The 21,191-nt window shown below is 47.0% G+C and overlaps 1 pseudogene; it reads left to right on the top strand.

Annotated features, from left to right (window-relative positions):
• Nucleotides 1-1,144: 1,144 nt before the first annotated feature.
• LOC121567566 overlaps nt 1,145-21,191 on the top strand; it is a 192,775-nt pseudogene continuing 172,728 nt past the window's right edge.

Below are 21,191 nucleotides of genomic sequence, written 5' to 3'. Positions count from 1 at the left end.
GTGTGGGCTTTTGCTTGCTTTTCCCAGATTGATCAAACCGCTGTGCTTCTCATGTCTTCAACATGTCAATTTTCACAAAGAATGCTGGCCAGAAAATGCTCATAGACAGGCTTAGTTTAAACACAACAGTAGAGGAGGAGGGGACAGGCAAGTCATTCAACACAATAATTTGGAGTTGGGAAAAGTCATGACAACATTTAAAGTTTTCTGTTTTTAATAATGTTTTAAAATCTTATGTAAGCTGCACTGCAATTCAGCTTCTGCATTGTGAACTGCCATTGTGCATCATGGTGGCACGTGTGGTTGTGAAATAAACCATGCTATTATCATTTGTTTTTCTTTGATAGGTATTACATAGTCAAAGAATAAACATATAGGGCTCTCCTATCTGATTGGAAAACTCACATTTGTCGACACACCCAAAATCTATGAACATGGATCAATTATGGAGGGCAAGGTAAGTCCAAATCCAGTGTTATTGTTTCTTGAACTTTGTTGAATTGTGGATGCCATTTGCACTTTGACATTCCTGTTTACCTAACTACCAATGGTAGGTAACAGTGACACATGTAGCATCACTTAATAGAACTTTTCCCCCTTTTTCATCAGGTAAACGTTGTTCACTTCAACAACACACCTTTCTCTGACATGTTAGTCTACCTGTTGGAGAAGAAAGGCTGGTCCTCACATCGTCTCCAGAACCTAACCAAGTCATGGTATTGCCAGTTTCTCTCTCAACACAACCAGTATGCCCAAAGAGAATATTAACCTCATAGTAAGTATGATTCCTTCTAGGTTTTGAAAGACTTTGAGACTCTGAAGACTCTTCATGCGCTATCCCAAATCACCCCCTTGACCCTACACCCTAGGGCCTACCACGTTCTTGTGGAGATCTGAGAAGATTCCATTGGTATAATAAGCAATATGGTGAACTTCCACTTAGCCTATCAGAGGGGAAGGTGGAGCTCTAAGGGTTGATTTGGGATTGAGCCTTCAGTTATACTCTCTCTTCCCTCTTTTGCTTTCCAGGTAAGCAACACACCACAAGGGGAGAACACTAGATACAGGGTCCCCTATTTCAACAGAGGGCAACACATACTCTCACTGATCCAGCCCACTGCCCCTCACAGTAAACTCTAGCTCTCTGGCTATTCAGAAGATGGAGAAACCACTGGCATGTGGGGAGGATGTGTCAATCACCATCCAGTACGCCATCGTAGGGGAGACCGTCCCAAAGGGCTACGTGGATGTCATCTACCTGGTGAGTAGGACCAGGAACAAGTTGTGACAACCTGCAAACCCAGGGTGCGTCCGAAAATGGAACCCTATTCTCTAGTGCACTATTTTGACCAGGGTTATTTCAGACCTAGTCCCAGCCTCTCACCTTCAAAGAAGGATGTCCCTATACAACACCAATACTCCTCATCATCTCCTTCTTGCTGACTTGATGGGATAACTGTTTTTCCCTCCTCCAGGCCTTATCCAGAGGGGCAATAGTTCAGCATGGACACATGAAGGTTACCGTGCAGCAGGGGAGTCCTGGTGAGGAAGTTTTATTAAGTAATTATGAATGTACTGGAAGGTGCTTGATGACAATGACAGTGAGTATGGTTACATGCACACAATAAAGCGATTATTGTGGATAGGCAGATTAATATAATACTTCGATTAAAATGTTTATGTTTTGCAAGAAGAACGCTTTCCTTAATAATCCTGTTCACATGGATGTCAATAAATAATAAATAATAATAATGTCAACCAATAAAAAACTTAGGTGCTGGATTTTAGGCCGGTAGCAACCACCGCAGGGTGTCCTTTCAGAACACAAGGAAGCAGTAGTTCCAGTTCAAGGGTTTATAATTATTATTATTATATGCCATTTAGCAGACGCTTTTACCCAAAGCGACTTACAGTCATGTGCGCATAAATTTTTACGTATGGGTGGTCCCGGGGATCGAACCCACTACCCTGGCATTACAAGCGCCATGCTCTACCAATTGAGCTACAGAGGACCACATGAAGATCCACACACACACATATAACACCACTCTCTCTGATACTAATTGTGGTTCTGTAAAGAAAAGAGGAGAACTCAGGCTATAGCACAGTATGGGAAAAATATGCCTCTTTGCATGTCAACAAACTAAATAGGATATGTGGACTCAAACACATGCTAGATGCACAACGAAACAATAGAGCAATGTAGAAATATCTACACATAATAAGCATGAGCGATCTACAACCGAAAATAGCCTAGCACCACAGACAAATGCTAACAAATGCTAACCACTAACTAGCATGCTAAATAGTAATGCATTCCGGATGACAATGCTAATGCTAATGCTAACATTAGCGGGAGTACGCGAGCTAGCAAGTTTAACACAAATGGTAGATATTTACAACAGACTCTATTTAGCTCCAAACAACAAGACATCAGGATTTTGGCACTTACATTTAGCTGCACGCACAATAAAACAATGCAATATTTTCTAGGAGGTAGAATATGGAGGAGTGAAAAACCAGTGGGTCATCAGAATGGAAACTACAGACTGCCTGAGGCCCTGCCAGGTCAGGTATTATGCTAAGTCACAGGAAAAAAGGCTGCTGATTGGCTAATACAATTATGATGATTGACATGACCTAATTTCAATAAGAAAACCAAAAGTTGGGGTCTTGGAAAGGAGATGAGCTGTCCGTTTTCACAGCTGACCCCAAATGTGTTGTACCTATTTGCTTCAACTGACAAGCCAGCTAAGGGTCAGTAGCTTCTTGAGGAAGGGCGGGCAGCTGGATGAGTCGAGCAACAGGCCTGACGTAGGTTCTGTCCTTGACTTCGATCTCTGCTGTCCTCACTTTCCCGTCTGCTCCAGGGATAACTGACTTGACAGTTCCAATTTGCCACAGTGCCCTAGGAAACTGATCATCCACGATCATCACAACAGTCCCAACTATAAGGTCTTCCTTATCCTTGTGCCACTTATGGCAGCATTGAAGTGCAGGGAAGTAGTTACATGTGAAACATTGCCAGAAATTGTCAGCTAGAACCTGGCTGTGTCTACATCATTTGCGACTGAGCAGTTCAGACTCTGGGTAGACCCCCTTGGGTAGTGACGAGTCTGGCCGCCCCATGAGAAGACAGTTAGAAGTGATTGGATCCGGATCCGCGATGTCCGACGAAACATATCCCAAGGGATTGGAGTCTGGTGTTCAACCTTCCCAAGTTCTCTCATGTCACCCCGCTCCTCCGCACACTCCACTGGCTTCCAGTTGAGGCTTGCATCTACTACAAGACCATGGTGCTTGCCTACGGAGCTGTGAGGGGAACGGCACCTCACCTTCAGGCTCTGATCAGACCCTACACCCAAACGAGGGCACTACGTTCATCCACCTCTGGCCTGCTAGCCCCCCTACCTCTACGGAAGCACAGTTCCCGCTCAGCCCAGTCAAAGCTATTCGCTGCTCTGGCACCCCAATGGTGGAACAAGCTCCCCCACAACGCCAGGACAGCGGAGTCACTGACCACCTTCCGGAGACACTTGAAACCCTACCTCTTTAAGGAATACCTGGAATAGTATCAAAGTAATCATTCTACCCCACCCCCCCTCCCCCACCCCCCCATAAAAAAAAGTGGTTGTCCCACTGGCTATCATAAGTTGAATGCACCAATTTGTAAGTCGCTCTGGATAAGAGCGTCTGCTAAATGACGTAAATGTAAATGTAAGATCCCTTCTACTTCAATTAGGACAGTCCTCAGCACCTCTTGGGAGATGGTCTGCGCGCCAAGGGTGGTTTGCAGGGCAGTCTTGATGGATCTGATCTCCCTCTCCCAGCATCCTCCAAAGTGTGGTGCACTTGGTACGTTGAAGGCGAAGCGAATCTTCTGACTGTTTAACTGTTCCTGGAGCTATGGGTGGAGAGTCATGAAGGTCTCCTGTAGCTCCAGCTCCCCTCCCTTGAAATTTGTTCCTCGATCAGACAGGATCTGAAAGGGCTTTTCTCTTCGAGCGATGAAGCCTCTCAAAGCCTTTAGGAACGAATCGGAATCCATGTTCGTCAGTAGATCCACGTGTACAGCCTGAGTGGTCATGCCCTTAAAGATGATGCCCCATCTCTTTTCATTTCTTCGGGCCAATCTTGATGATATATGGTCCAAAGCAGTCCACATCTGTATAATAGAATGTGGGCTTGTGGAGCCGCAGTCGGGCTGGAGGTAGGTCAGCCATCCTAGGCACATCTGGCTGTCCTTGCCAATTCCTGCATTCGGCGCAACCAAGCTGAAAACAGCGAATAGCTGCCCTCCCTCTCAGAATCCAGAACCTTCAACGTAACTCAGCAAACTGGCTGGCAAGGACCCAGGATGACTGGGCCTGCCACAGGAATGGAGGACCTTGACTCCAACGGTTGTGTTCTATAAGATGAGACAGCGTCTTGCCATGTGTGATATCGTCGATTTCTCTCCGTGTACATGTAACGCCAGGCCTGGGGGTCCGTGAGCTCCTGTATTTCTGTGACTCTTGTGCCTACAAATACTTTGTACCTGCAGGAGTCTGACTGGAGCCAGGTTAAGACTGTTATAGAATCCGACAGACATGACCTCGTGGATTTCCTCAGTGAGTTATTTTCTGATGACCACGGCCAGCTGGGCACCGTTGAGTGCTGCGCAGAGCTCGAGTCTTGGCATTGACTGTTGTCGTTTCGGGGCCACTCTTGATCTTGCTGCAAGGAATGCCACTTGGATCTGTCCCTTGGTGTCTTCAGTATGGAGGTACGCAACGGCACCGTACGCACGTTCTGAGGCATCACTGAAGACGTGAACACTTCTTGTGCTGGTTGGGAGATCCATGTCGGTGCTGACGTAACACCTTGGTAGTGTGACCTGAGACAGCTGTGGAAGTTCGTTCTCCCAAATAAGCCACGCTTGGAGAAGATCTTCAGGTAGGTCTGGGGCATCCCACCCTCTTTTCTTATCTCAGAGCCTCTGGATCACAACCTTGGCCGTGTGGTGTATGGAACGATGAAGCCAAGTGGATCGTACTGGCTGGCAAGGATCCGATATATGTTGCGCATGGTGGGTTCAACTTTCTCCATGTGACCGTGCTTGTAGCCAAGAGTGTCAGACAGACATTGCCATCGTAATCCAAGGGTGCGCTCTTGGCAAGAAGGTGCTTCAACTTGTCCACCAGTTTCTTGGCTTCATCTGCAGAGGGGAGACTTTGTAGACAGTTGTCTACATAGAAACAGCATTCTACAGAGAAGCGCACATCTTCTTTGGGCTCACTGTGGTTAAACGCAAGCTTCCGAAGGGCAACCGTGGTGCAGCAGGGGCTACATGTCGTCCCAAAGGGAAGTACCTGCCACTCATAGACCTCAGGGTAATCATCATGGTTTAGCTTCCAAGGGACGAAGGTTCTTCTTCCACAAAAGGGGAGTGGCGTACCTTTGAACCCCGTTCATTTCAACCCTGACTCTCTTCTCCTCCAGTAGATGCATGGCTTCTACATCTTGTTTGTGACGAGCTTCTCACTCCTGTATGGTAGCGTATCCAACTGCCAGAGCTTCTCTACATGGCTGAAGAGCTCTGCAGATGGAGATACGAGGGATGTATGAAGGAACTTTTAAGGGTCCATCTGAGCTAAGATTTGATGGCGGCAGGTCCGCCAGGGGGACCCAAACGCACTAGCTCTGTCGGGGTGATTAGATGGGGAATGTCTGATCCGATGAGCAGTAGCGGCTGCGCCTGATCCAGCGGTTGAAGGGGAAGGACTTTAAGGTGCCGATACCTTTTCTGAAGGGCTTTGACAGGGTAGGTATGCGGTGCAAGGCACAACTATTCAGCTGTGAAGGCTCTGTGGATGTCAAAGGATTGGTTGAGTAACAGGGGCCACAGAGAATGACAAAGAAGCTCCATGGATGACTCGAATATCTTGACGCACCGTACGAAGTGCCAAGTCCTCAGGATTGCCTTGGAGGCTTAGCTGCTCTGCTGCTTCGTGTAGAAGTATAGTGCGCTCCGACCCATCGTCCAACAGGGCGTACGTGTCAAGTGACTTGTTGCCGCTCTGCAAGATGACTCAACTCCTCTTCAGCAACACCTTACTGCTGCCAGAAGGTCGATCAACGTAGAGGGTCTCTGCAGTGGAGCTCACCAGGCCTCTGTTGGCGCCTTTGTGCTGGTGGTCTTCAAAGTGTTTGGCTAGCGTTCTTTGTAGCAGTACGACTAGTGTTGACCTCGTGGAGAATCTCAAGATGCTTCTTCTCGCACTTCTTGCACTTAGCCTTGAGAATACACTGAGCTGCTTGGTGTTCGCGTCCACACTTCCCACATCTTTCATTTGTCTTGATCCACGATTCTTTCTGTTCTTTGGAAAGGAGCTGGAAGTTGGTGCATTGATTCATGTAATGCTGCATGGTGTTGCAGAACGACAATACTTATTTGGCTTCTCCCATGACTTTTCCTCCGGAGATTGGTTCTGTGCAGAGACTTTGGCTTTGTCCTTTCTCTGCTCACCCCCGTGGAGGATGGTGATGGTCTTACGGAAGGATTTGTCTTCATGTTGATCTCGGCATGAGCTAGGGTGGTCCCTGCTTTGGTCGCTACTGAACTGTGTGCCATCTACTTGTACTCTCACGTCGTACTCAAGCCACTCTGCCAGGTGAAGGAGGGTTGGAATGGGTGTTTTGATGGGGTTCACACATCTCTTGAAGCTGACTCTTAGGTTGTGTGATAACTTAGCTAAGAGGCGAGAGACGTGATCCACACCTCAGTTCTGTCTGTCCATTACTCCCTAGCTGATCCAACATGCCAACCAAGCACATCCTCAGAGCGAATGTTCGGAATGCCTTGGTGTCACCACTCTTGATGTTGGGGCCATCCATTAACCCTGCGATGCATTGGAGGGCAAACAGGTGGGGCTGGCCATACAGTTCTGTGAGGGACTCCGTGGTGTCACTGTATGTGTACCTGCTGTTGCTGTAGGAGTTGGCAATTAGCAAAGCCTCTTCCAACTTCAGGTGGTCCAACAATATCTGAAACTTGAAGCACTCTGTTGCATCTACAGGCAGCACATTGTCGAGGGCCAACTTCAGTCTTGCAAACTCTCGTGGGTATTCATTGATGAAGTTGGGGATGGTAGGAGTTAGTCCATAGTAGGTGCACTCTCAGCTGGGTGGAGAAGGTGTGCGGTAGCGGACAGGTGAGTGCCAACGACGATCAGGTGAGTAGGCCCAGCGGCGACGGTCAGGCGAGTAGTCGCAGCAGCGATGGTCATGTGAGGGCTGACGACAACGGTCAAGTAAGTAGTCACGGCGGCAACGGTCAGGTGAGTAGTCGCGGCGGTGACAGTCAGGTGTGGGCTCACGACGGCAATAAGGTGTAGGCTGACCGCAGTGGTCAGGTGAGTAGTCACGACGGTCAGGTGAGTAGTCGCGGCGGCGACAGTCAGGTGTGAGCTGACGACGGCGATCAGGTGTAGGCTGACCATAACGATTAGGTGAGTAGTCGCGGCGGTGACGGTCAGGTGTGGGCTGACGACGGCGATCAGGTGTAGGCTGACCGCAGTGGTTAGGTGGGGGCTGATGTTGGCGATCAAGTGTAGGCTGACCGCAGCGGTTAGGTGAGGGCTGACGTTGGCGATCATGTGAAGTCAGCCCTCTAGGTGGCGCAGTAGGGCTACGAGTCCTGCAATGAGAAGACGATCGGTCTCGCTGGTGCGATGGCTCACGACGGCGAGGGGTTGACTGAGTAGATGATGAGGATGAGGATGACTGGTCTGAGAAAGAGAGCCCTCTGATCCCAAGGTTTTCAATGAGCTGCTCTATCTTATCCCGCTGCCTTTGTGCCTGCAGTTTATCATCTCTGGTTGTCACCAGCTGTGCCCGCTTAGGCTGACTTTGATGATGACAATCTCTAGTCAAGGTGCGCCTGCTATGGGGGGCCGGTGAGTTGGCAACCGATGAAGGTGAGGCTCCATTCTCACTGTTGCGGGTCAGCCTGGGTAGTGACTTGAACTGTTGGGGACCCATTGAAGCTGATTAATTTAGCTCTTCCGATAGCTCCATTATCTCCCGTGTCAACTTCTCAGTTTCCACTCCTATCAGCTTCAGGCATGTTATGACTGTTCTGGAAGAAGAACGGGTTTCTCTCTCATCTTGTACAGGAAGGTAGCTGCTGCTGGTCTTGTTGTGAGAGTAATTAATTCCACTCACAGCGCCCTCTGCTCGTGGTCCCTCGTTGGAGTGGTGTGTTGTTGTGTGTGTGGTGATCATCTGCCTTGACTCGTAGCATACCTCATAGTCGACCAGACGATGTGGGGGGCGAGTCTGACGGTGGGACGTACCACAACTTGTGGAGGATCTTCTCTGGTGACTGGCATCCTTGGACTCTGTCAGTTACTGCATCCTGCTCGTAAGGACCATGAAAAATATGGGTTGTTTATGAGTTCGAAGGACCAATAAAAAGGGATAAAAAACGTAGGTGCTGGATTTTAGGCCGGTAGCAACCACCACAGGGTGTCCGTTCAGAACACGAGGATGCAGTAGTTCCAGTTCAATGGTTTAATGAAGATCCACACACACAAATACAACACTACCCTCTCTTATACTAATTGTGGTTCTGCAAAGAAAAGAGGAGAACTTAGGCTATAGCACAGTATGGGAAAAATATGCCTACAAACTAAAAAGGCTATGTGGACCCAAACACATGCTAGATGCACAAACAAACAACAGAGCAATGTAGAAATATCTACACATTATAAAACATAATAAGCATGAGCTATCTACAACCGAAAATAGCCTAGCACCACAGACAAATGCTAACAAATGCTAATCGCTAATATGCATGCTAAATAGTAATGCATTCAGGATGACAATGCTAATGCTAACGCTAGCGGGAGTACGCGAGCTAGCTAGCTACCAAGTTTAACACAAATGGTACATATTTACAACAGACACTGTTTAGCTCCAAACAACAAGACATCAGGATTTTGGGACTTAAATTTAGCTGCACCTTCAATAAAACATCAGAAAGAAAAGCAATTTCTTCTAAGGAGTGTTAAGTTGCGTCAATTCAAATCTGGTATTAGGAACAAAAGAGGTCAATACACGTCTTCTAAATAGACTAGTATTTTAATTAATGCAAACACTTCAATGGTAAATATGATGTTCGTATATACGGGTCCACTGAAATACCACGCAGGGCACTGAGAACTAATCCATTGTTACAGGTTCTTCTTCAAATACTCTGACAGAGATATTTCCCAATCCCTGCTGGCCAATCAGAGTAGAGACTGAGCGTGGTTTAGACTTACTCAGCCAATCCGTTGGCGCACCGGCTGGTCCCAGCCCCTTGGCGCTCCCTTGTTGCACACTGTTGCCAGGCATAAGTTTTTATCATAACAACCTGTGGAGTTAGCACCCAAAAGACACCATTCCACTGTACTGTGAGTACCTAGTTCAAGGACGGTTCACAGACAACGGTTCACAGACAACAAAGAGGCAGTGTTTGTATCTGTAAGAAATGCAAGTCTTATCTGTCCTACCCCCTAACGTTCCTCACATGAATCACAGCTGGTTATGTGAAACAATTTATATCAGTATAGTACAAACCTTCTATGCTTATCATTAATGCATTCCTTCTAAGCTATTCATCACATACAGATCCAATTATGAGAAAATGGAACCCCACAGGAGGTAGAATAAGGAGAAGAGAAAAATTGGTTGTCATCAGAATGGAAACTACAGACTGTCTGAGGCCCTGGCTGGTCAGGTATTATGCTAAGTCCCGGGGGAAAGGCTGCTGATTGGCTGATACAATTATGATGATTGGTGTGACCTTATTTCAATAAGAAAACCAAAAGAAAGTTGGGGTCTTGGAAAGGAGATGAGCTGTCCGTTTTTACAGTGTGCATGTGTCATATCCTCATCACAAAGATATTGTGTAAACTAAAGGTGTATCATGTACACTTGTGTATGTCATGTGTGCCAGGTGTTGGTGGAGTTCTCACCCTCAAAAGCGGTCCCAGGGGAGGAGAACACCCTGCAGCTCTCGGCCCAGCCCGGCTCCCTCTGTGGCCTCAGCACTGTGGACAAGAGTGTTCACATCATGGAGCCAGGGAAGAGGCTGGATGCTGACAAGGTAACAGAGCTCACTGAAGTGAATGTCAACGGTCATACCACCATATAAACAGCTTTTGTGGTGCTGGGAATACAACCAGCTTCAGGGGAATAAGATGTGACTACAGCAGACTTGGAGTGGGTCTGTTCACAGTGGGCCAATGGGTGTGCTTTCATCAACTGGAAAGCATATCCCTATTGGTACTTAAAGGGGCAATATGTAACTTTTTGGGCGACCTGAATTCAACCAAATTCACATAGAAATGTGAGTAATAGATCTACTTGAAAGCAAGTCTAAGAAGCAGTGTATCTGTTCTATGTGTGCTATTTCTATGGTCCCCGTTCTTAAGTTTTGTTTTTGCATCTTTTACTTTTGGGTTTGTACACCATCTTCAAACAGCTGAAACAACAATATTTATGGTTATGGAAAATATATTTCACAGCGGTTTAGATGGTACAATGATTCTCTACACTATACTAGGCTATTTTGTCATATAAACTGAAATTAGGTGAACTATTTGAGTTTTAGCAACCAGGAAATGGAGGAGTGATTTCTGCATAGTGTGACTTTAATAAGTTCATATACTGGGTTGTGTTCATTAGGGCACGGAAAGCATTTTAAAAATGTTTAGCAATGGAAAATGAAATTAGACAAGTCTAAGTAGTCACTGCCTTCTGTTTGGTGCCCAATGAACAAGGTCATTTCACGTCTCCTTATTATCCCATTCCAGATATTTGATATGTTACCAGTCAAGGAGACAACATACGATCTTGAAGATCCAGTAGCATGTTTACATGTAAGACCAAGGAGATATGTAATGCCATACCCAGATGGACTAACTGAGGAGAAAAAGGAACCTTATGAAGTTTTTCAGGTACCTTCTGCCTTGTTTTCTCTTAACTTGAAGCCTCTTTTCCTCTCTCTCGTAAGAATCATTTACCAAACTGTTACCATGCATTCATCTTCTTAAATTATACATTGCTAAAATAGCCTGTTTGAGGCAACAACAAAAAAGATAGAATAGAAAAATAAAACTGAGACATTCATTAATATTGAGCTCTCTTGTTTGTGATTCTTATATTTCTAGAAACTGGGACTGAAGGTGGCAACTAATCTGGTTCTAAGAGTACCTTCCTGCCTAAGTTACAAGGGGAACCAGTACCATCGATCCTATGGTGAGATGTCCTCCTTACCACCGCTTACTCTCGTCATTGCCAGAAGTCTTTGTTGAATCTTGGGAAATGTATGGTTTTTGTTATTCTAACATAGCCTGGTTAAACCAGTCTGAACGCTGCATGCATCACCAGTGAGCGCAGCATTCGGTCTGGTTTGACCAGGCTGATTCTAACACGAGAATAATGACTGTTTTGTTTTAGTAATACCCTACAGATACTACTCCCACACTGTAGAAATGGACAGCCTTGAAACGGGTGCATCAGGTCAGGGACTTCCAGTGGTTCAAGTTGGATTACTCAGAGACGGACATGGTGCCGCTCCACCTCCGCCACCCATAGAGACGGTCCGTACGTTCTTCCCTGAGACATTGATATGGGATCTTGTGGAAGTTGGGTAAGAGCACTGCACAGTGAGGCTGTTGCCTTATAGATGGGTTGACTGACAACGTCACAAAAATAATGTGCGCGCATCATTGAGGCAGAAGGCTGTGTGATGTTATGAATCTGAACGGTCAGATAGTTAGCAACAATGACAAGAAGCTGCCATGTGGAGAATAGTCGGTGGCTCGTTTCAGCTCGTAGTATCTTATTATTGATACCATGGCTTGTTTTGAGGTGTTTTGACTCATGTCATGTCTATGCTAGTATGGCAAAAATTCGCTAGCTAGCTAACCAGCAACTGTAATGATGTATTTGAGAAACAACAAGTGCTCATTGTGCAAATGTATTTATGTTTTCAATAAGCATTTGGAGGCAAAATATAGTTAACTTGTCAACAATCTAAGCCAGCCCGTCTGTTTTGCCCCATAGTTGCGTACGTGTCAGTTTTGTTGCTAAACAACCAACCCACCTATATCAAACATACATTAGTGGTCTAGATTAGGAACCTGTACCTCATTAAACTGCATTACAGAGTAGGGGAGAGTGGTGTATAATTGATAAATGTTTTACATTCGGCATCACTCCGTCAAGGGAAAGATAGGATTCTTTCTAACAAAGATATCGACATATATTTCAGGATGTTGTGTATCCCTGGAAATAATCAGAATTCATGTAAACATTACATTATTGAAAATATAGCTTGTCCCAAAGAATTGGTCTCTTGGCACAAGGGGTAAATTAAGCTGCCTACAAATTTCTGTATTGAATGAAATATTACCACTACCTTTTTAAAACCATAGCTAGGTTTCCATCCGATTGGCGACAGATTTTCATGCAAATATGTTCTATAATCCGCACAAAAACAATATGCGTATTTTCCCACCGGAGATATTTCCATCAAATTGACTATATGATGAGATTGTTATGGACAAAAGAGCGAGGTTCTTTTTATTTGTCAAATGACAGCCAAGCATCGATCATCATGTCACCAGAATAAAACCCTCAATATTTATTTAATCTGAAGCCTAATAAACTGCATGTTCTCCCAACGAGTTGTAGTGGGAGGACCACACAACATGTCATCGCGTGATTCCAAGTTTACTTAGATATGATGGTTATTATATCAATATTTGCGCATAAAAGCGTTTCCAACCACCATTTCTCGCATAATTTATTTTACTGACACAAAAAGGTCCCACCTTGTCTAGCGTATTTTTTTTGTCGACAATTGGAAATTTTTACAGACAAATGTTCTGTTTCCATCAGGCCTGTCATGACATTTTTTATCCAACATACTTTACCCGCGCAAAAAGGTTGAATGGAAACCTGGTTCATGTCTATCTCTATTTCCCAAACACAATTCAACACAATCACAATCGTTTTTTTGTCTTTTAATCATTTTAAGCATCATTTAACACAGGCTTAACACCTAACACATGCTTTAAACTTTTTTAAAACAATTTTAACATAGGCCAGACCTGTTGTTACAGTGGCTTTCGAAAGTATTCACCCCCATTGGCATTTTTCCTTTTTTGTTGCCTTACAACCTGGAATTAAAATAGATTTTTGGGGGCTTTGTATAATTTGATTTACACAACATGCCTACCTCTTTGAAGGTGCAAAATATTTTTTGGGGTGAGACAAACAAGAAATAAGACAAAAAAACGGAAAACTTGAGCGTGCGTAACTATTCACCCTGGATTGAGGTCTGGGCTTTGACTAGGCCATTCCAAGACATTTAAATGTTTCCCGCTAAACCACTCAAGTGTTGCTTTAGCAGTATGCTTAGGGTCATTGTCCAGCTGGAAGGTGAACCTCCATCCCAGTCTCAAATCTCTGGAAGACTGAAACAGGTTTCCCTCAAGAATGTCCCTGTATTTAGCGGCATCCATCATTCCTTCAATTCTGACCAGTTTCCCAGTCCCTGCCGATGAAAAACATCCCCACAGCATGATGCTGCCACCACCATGTTTCACTGTGGGGATGGTGTTCTCGGGGTGATGAGAGGTGTTGGGTTTGTGCCAGACATAGCTTTTTCCTTGATGGCTGAAAAGCTCAATTTGTGTCTCATCTGACCAGAGTACCTTCTTCCATATGTCTGGGGAGTCTCCCACATGCCTTTTTTTCTTTAAGCAATGGCTTTTTTCTGGCCACTCTTCCGTAAAGCCCAGCTCTGTGTAGTGTATGGCTTAGAGTGGTCCTATGGACAGATACTCCAATCTCCACTGTGCAGCTTTGCAGCTCCTTCAGGGTTATCTTTGGTCTCTTTGTTGCCTCTCTGATTAATGCCCTCCTTGCCTGGTCCGTGAGTTTTGGTGGGCGGCCCTCTCTTGGCAGGTTTGTTGTGGTGCCATATTCTTTCAATTTTCTAATAATGGATTTAATGGTGCTCCGTGAGATACTCAAAGTTTCTAATATTTTTTTACAACCCAACCCTGATCTGTACTTCTCCACAACTTTGTCCCTGACCTGTTTGGAGAGCACCTTGGTCTTCATGGTGCCGCTTGCTTGGTGGTGCCACTTGCTTAGTGGTGTTGCAGACTCTGGGGCCTTTCAGAACAGGTGTATATATACTGAGATCATGTGACAGATCATGTGACACTTAGATTGCACACAGGTGGACTTTATTTAACTAATTATGTGACTTCTGAAGGTAATTGGTTGCACCAGATCTTATTTAGGGGCTTCATAGCAAAGGGGGTGAATGCATATGCACGCACCTGTCACGACTTCCGCCGAGGCTACCTCCCCTCCTTGTTCGGACAGGTTTTGGCGTTCGTTGTCACCGGCCTACTAGCTACTGCCGATCCTATTCTCACAACTCCACTTGTCATGTCTTGTCTTGTCAAACACACACACCTGGTGCTCATTCCCCTAATTAGTATGTGTATAAGTGCTCCCTCTGTTCCCCTTGTCTTTGTGAGTGATTGTATTTGTGAGAGCAAGTAGCTCGGTTGAGCTGCTCTTCCATTTGTTATTGCCAAGGTGGAATATTTCCCTTGTGATAGTTTCGTTTTGACGCTGGGTTCGTTTTATTTATGTAAACGGAATAAACTCTGGACTTCGGTGTTTTACCTCCTGCGCCTGACTCCTTCATTCACACCTCGTCACAGAATCACTCACCTGATCTGATATGGAGTCAGCAGGAGAAGACCGCATGCCTGGAGTTGTGGCAAGGGTCCAGGAGCATTCCTCGATGCTGGCCAGCTTGGGGGATGCGATAGATTGGGTTCTTCAGGTAGTACAACGCCTGGAGAAGAGAGGACCCGCTCTATCGAGACCAGCTGGTCAACCGGATCCAGCCACCTACACCCCAGCCCCTGGAGGGATCCAGATATCCTGGCCACCGGCGTTTGATGGGATGGCAGTGCGATGTAAGTGATTTCTGCTCCAACTAGAGATGTATTTCTCCAGCATCAGGCCGGCGCCACTGGAGTGGGAGAAGGTATCCGTCCTCGTTTCCTGCCTTTGTGGGAGAGCCCTGGAGTGGGCCAACGCGGTGTGGAACGAGGGAGCTGCTGCGTTGGAGGACTACAGGGAGTTTGCTCGCCTCTTTCGGACCGTTTTCGATCACCCGCCTGAGGCGGGGACAAGGACCACACAGGACTACGCGCTGGAGTTCCGGACGCTGGTAGCGGGGTCCTGGTGGAACGAGCGGGCCCTGATCGACCATTTACAGTGCCACCTAAGGGAGGACGTCCGACGGGAGCTATCCTGCCGTGATGCCATGCTATCGTTCTCCCAACTGGTGGACATGGCCATCCGGCTGGACAATCTGCTAGCAGCCAGAGGACGTCCTGGTAGGGGTCTGCCCGTTCCCACTCCGGACGTCTCTGACCCCGAGCAGATGGAGCTGGGGGGAGCCGCCGGTCGAGAGAGCGCAGGAGGACAGCGACAGTGCCACTCTGGTGGCACGAAGGGACAATCCACCTCACGTCGCAGTAAACGTTCCTATCGGTCTGGAGGCGGTGGGCAGGGTACTCACGCATCACCCCAGGTAACGAACACCCAAACTTGTTCAGGGCCCTTTGCGGCGCATTGTACCTTATCTATCTCCTTTCCCGATCACCTGGTAGTTTCCCAGTGTAAGGCGCTAGTCGATTCAGGCGCAGCTGGGAACTTCATGGACAGGGCATTTGCACACCATCAAGGCATTTCATTGGTTCCCCTATCCATTCCACTCCCCATCAGAGCGCTTGATAGTCGACCATTAGGATCCGGGTTGGTTAAGGAGGTTACTGTACCAGTCACCATGATTACACAGGAGACGCATGTTGAGCATATCACCTTCACAACCCCAATTTTTCATGGCCGCAGAGGGTTCTTACGGAGTTGTGAGTGTCCGGGTAGGGGTCTAGGTGTTTCCGTTGGTGCGACCACGGTGGAAAGTCCAGACGGTATCCCCACCGTGTGCATTCCCCCCGAATACCATGATCTGGCGCTCGCGTTTTTCAAGACGCAATTTACTAAATTACCACCTCATCAGGAGGGGGATTGCACGATAAACCTTCGGGTAGATGTTGTACCTCCCAGGAATCATGTGTATCCCCTGTCGCAGGCTGAAACGGAGGCTATAGAAACATACGTCACCGAGTCCCTGCGCCAGGGGTATAAACGTCCCTCCACTTCACCTGCTTCCTCGAGTTTCTTCTTTGCGATGAAGAAAGATGGCGGTTTACGCCCGTGCATTGATTATCGACCACTGAATAAGGTGACGGTACGATTTAGTTATCCTCTTCCCCTCATTCCTTCAGTGATTGAGTCAATGCATGGGGCCCGTTTTTTCACGGAATTAGACCTCAGGAGTGCCTACAACCTGGTGCTTATTTGGGAAGGGGATGAGTGGAAAACAGCATTCAGCACAACCTCAGGGCATTATGAATACCTGGTGATGCCCTATGGTTTGATGAATGCTCCATCCGTTTTCCAGTCCTTTGTGAACGAGTTGTTTCGGGACATGCTTGGTCACGGTGTGGTGGTCTACATCGGAATACACATCCTGGTGTATTCCGCTACGCGCGCCGAGCATGTGTCCCTGGTTCGCAAGGTACTGGTCCGACTGCTGGAGAATGATCTTCATGTCAAGGCAGAGAAGTGTGAGTTTTTCCAGCAGTCAATCTCCTTCCTCGGATACCGCATTACTACCACAGGTGTGGAGATGGAGGGAGATCGCATTTCAGCCGTGTGTAATTGGCCGACTCCAACCACGGTGAAGGAGGTGCATCGCTTCCTTGGCTTTGCCAACTACTATCGGAGGTTTATTCGGGGCTTTGGCAAGGTTGCAGCTCCCATTAACTCCTTGTTGAAGGGTGGGCCGTCCCGGCTCCGCTGGTCTGCTGAGGATGATTTGGCCTTCAGTAGATTGCGTGGTCTGTTCACCTCAGCCCCGGTACTGGCTCACCCCGATTCATCACTACCGTTCGTAGTGGAGGTGGATGCGTCCGAGGTAGGGATAGGCGCTGTCTTATCCCAGCACTCGGGTTTGATTTCACACTCTCATAAATTCCGGGTACGAAGAACGTGAAGGCAGACGCACTGTCTCGGCTGTATGACACAGAGGAGAGGCCCAGAGACAACACCGGCCTCATGCATTGTGGCGCTGGTAGTATGGGCGATGGACGCATATATAGTGCAGGCATTACGCACAGATCCATCTCCACTGCAGTGTCCAGCTGGGCTGCAGTACGTGCCTGCGCTTATCCGTGATCGTATGATCTACTGGGCACACACGGCACCCTCCTCTGGTCATCCAGGTATCGGTCGTACAATGCGCTGCCTGACTGAGAAGTACTGGTGGCCTACCTTGGCTAAGGACGTGAGGGTGTATGTTTCCTCCTGCTCATTGTGCGCCCAGAGTAAGGCACCTAGGCACCTCCCAGCGGGTAAGCTACAACCTTTACCAGTTCCACAACGACCATGGTCTCAACTTAGTATTGATTTTCTTACTGATCTTCCCCTCTCCCAAGGTAACACCACTATCCTGGTCATTGTGGATCTCTTTTCGAAGTCCTGCCACCTCCTTCGTCTGCCCTGTCTTCCCACGGCCCTACAAACTGCGGAGGCTCTGTTTACTCACGTCTTCTGGCACTACGGGGTACCAGAGGATATAGTGTCCGACCGAGGTCCCCAGTTCACATCTAGAATCTGTAAGGCGTTCATGGAACGTCTGGGGGTCTCAGTCAGCCTGACCTCTGGATTTCCCACCGAGAGTAATGGGCCGGTGGAAAGGGTGAATCAAGATGTGGGTAGGTACCTGCGGACCTACTATCAGGACCGACCGGGGGAGTGGTCGGTGTTCCTGCCATGGGCAGAATACGCTCAGAACTCTCTCCGCCACTCCTCTACTAACCTAACACCCTTCCAATGTGTTTTGGGTTACCAACCGCTCCTGGCACCGTGGCACCAGAGCCAGACCGAGGCTCCTGCGGTGGATGAACAGTTTCGGTGCGCGGAGGAGACTTGGGACGCTGCCCACATTCGCCTCCAGCGCGCCGTGCATCGTTAGAAGGCGAACGCTGACCGCCACCGCAGGGAGGCCCCGGTTTTCGTACCGGGGGATCAGGTCTGGCTCTCGACCCGGAATATACCCCTCCGTCTGCCCTGCTGGAAGCTGAGCCCACGGTTTGTGGGGCCGTTTAAAGTCCTGAGGAGGATAAACGAGGTTACATACAGGTTGTTACTCCCCCCTGATTACCGTATTAACCCCTCGTTTCATGTATCCCTCCTCAGGCCAGTGGTAGCTGGTCCGTTCCAGGAATCTGAGGTACGGGAGGTTCCTCCACCTCCTCTGGACATCGAGGGGGCCCCGGCGTAATCGGTCCGTTCCATACTGGATTCGAGGCGTCGGGTGGGGGGCTTCAGTATCTTGTGGAGTGGGAGGGGTACGGTCCGGAGGAACGGTGCTGTGTCCCAAGGAGGGACATCTTCGAACCCTCCCTGTTGAGGGATTTCCACCGTCGCCATCCGACTCGCCCTGCTCCGCGTCCTCCTGGCCGTCCCCGAGGCCGGGGTTGGCGCACTGCTGGAGCCGCGCGTCAAGGCGGGGGTACTGTCACGACTTCCGCCGAGGCTGCCTCCCCTCCTTGTTTGGGCAGGTTTCGGCGTTCGTCGTCACCGGCTTACTAGCTACTGCCGATCCCATTCTCATCACTTCACTTGTCATGTCTTGTCTTGTCAATCACACACACCTGGTGCTCATTCCCCTAATTAGTATGTGTATACAGTGGGAAAAAATGTATTTAGTCAGCCACCAATTGTGCAAGTTCTCCCACTTAAAAAGATGAGAGAGGCCTGTAATGTTCATCATAGGTACACGTCAACTATGACAGACAAAATGAGAAAAAAATATCCAGAAAATCACATTGTAGGATTTTTTATGAATTTATTTGCAAATTATGGTGGAAAATAAGTATTTGGTCAATAACAAAAGTTTCTCAATACTTTGTTATATACCCTTTGTTGTCAATGACACAGGTCAAACGTTTTCTGTAAGTAAGGTTTTCACACACTGTTGCTGGTATTTTGGCCCATTCCTCCATGCAGATCTCCTCTAGAGCAGTAATGTTTTGGGGCTGTCGCTGGGCAACACTGACTTTCAACTCCCTCCAAAGATTTTCTATGGTGTTGAGATCTGGAGACTGGCTAGGCCACTCCAGGACCTTGAAATGCTTCTTACGAAGCCACTCCTTCGTTGCCCGGGCGGTGTGTTTGGGATCATTGTCATGCTGAAAGACCCAGCCACGTTTCATCTTCAATGCCCTTGCTGATGGAAGGAGGTTTTCACTCAAAATCTCACGATACATGGCCCCATTCATTCTTTCCTTTACACGGATCAGTCGTCCTGGTCCCTTTGCAGAAAAACAGCCCCAAAGCATGATGTTTCCACCCCCATGCTTCACAGTAGGTATGGTGTTCTTTGGATGCAACTCAGCATTCTTTGTCCTCCAAACACGACGAGTTGAGTTTTTACCAAAAAAGTTATATTTTGGTTTCATCTGACCATATGACATTCTCCCAATCCTCTTCTGGATCATCCAAATGCACTCTAGCAAACTTCAGACGGGCCTGGACATGTACTGGCTTAAGCAGGGGGGACACGTCTGGCACTGCAGGATTTGAGTCCCTGGCGGCGTAGTGTGTTACTGATGGTAGGCTTTGTTACTTTGGTCCCAGCTCTCTGCAGGTCATTCACTAGGTCCCCCGTGTGGTTCTGGGATTTTTGCTCACCGTTCTTGTGATCATTTTGACCCCACGGGGTGAGATCTTGTGTGGAGCCCCAGATCGAGGGAGATTATCAGTGGTCTTGTATGTCTTCCATTTCCTAATAATTGCTCCCACAGTTGATTTCTTCAAATCAAGCTGCTTACCTATTGCAGATTCAGTATTCCCAGCCTGGTGCAGGTCTACAATTTTGTTTCTGGTGTCCTTTGACAGCTCTTTGGTCTTGGCCATAGTGGAGTTTGGAGTGTGACTGTTTGAGGTTGTGGACAGGTGTCTTTTATACTGATAACAAGTTCAAACAGGTGCCATTAATACAGGTAACGAGTGGAGGACAGAGGAGCCTCTTAAAGAAGAAGTTACAGGTCTGTGAGAGCCAGAATTCTTGCTTGTTTGTAGGTGACCAAAAACTTATTTTCCACCATAATTTGCAAATAAATTCATAAAAAATCCTACAATGTGATTTTCAGGATTTTTTCTCTCTCAATTTGTCTGTCATAGTTGACGTGTACCTATGATGAAAATTACAGGCCTCTCTCATCTTTTTAAGTGGGAGAACCTTCACAATTGGTGGCTGACTAAATACTTTTTTCCCCCACTGTAAGCGTTCCCTCTGTTCCCCTTGTCTTTGTGAGTGATTGTATTTGTGAGAGCGAGTAGCTCGGTTGAGCTACTCTTCCATTTGTTATTGCCAAGGTGGAATATTTCCCTTGTGATAGTTTCATTTTGACGCTGGGTGAGTTTTATTTATGTAAACGGAATAAACTCTGGACTTCGGTGTTTTACCTCCTGCGCCTCACTCCTTCATTCACACCTCGTCACAGCACCACTTTTCCGTTATAAACAAGTAATTTTTTTCATTTCACTTCACCAATTTGGTCTATTTTGTGTATGTCCATTACATGAAATCCAAATAAAAATCTATTTCAATTACAGGTTGTAATGCAACAAAATAGGAAAAACGCCAAGGGGGATGAATACTTTTGCAAGGCACTGTACGTCATATCCCAGCGATAATGCCTTGCATTAAGCCTGGGCAGGGTTGGGCAGATTACTTGAAAAATGTAATCCGTTAATGATTACAGTTACATGAAGAATTAAGTAATCAGGAATGTAATGGATTACTCAAAATGATTAATGTAATCCGATTGCATTTTATTACTTTTTGATTACTTTCACTCCTAACACCAGACATTTTAAAACATTTAAAAACATGAATCTAATTCAGCATTTTTTCATTTAGAAACATGAGTATTTCCAAATTGGGGACTAGTGTGCTATCTATTCTATGTGTAAGAGCATAGTCA

This window comes from Coregonus clupeaformis, chromosome 6 (genome assembly GCF_020615455.1).
Source record: "Coregonus clupeaformis isolate EN_2021a chromosome 6, ASM2061545v1, whole genome shotgun sequence".
Lineage (NCBI taxonomy): Eukaryota > Metazoa > Chordata > Actinopteri > Salmoniformes > Salmonidae > Coregonus > Coregonus clupeaformis.
The sequence above is the reverse complement of the archived record's forward strand: the minus strand, read 5'-3'. Positions and strand labels throughout refer to the sequence as shown.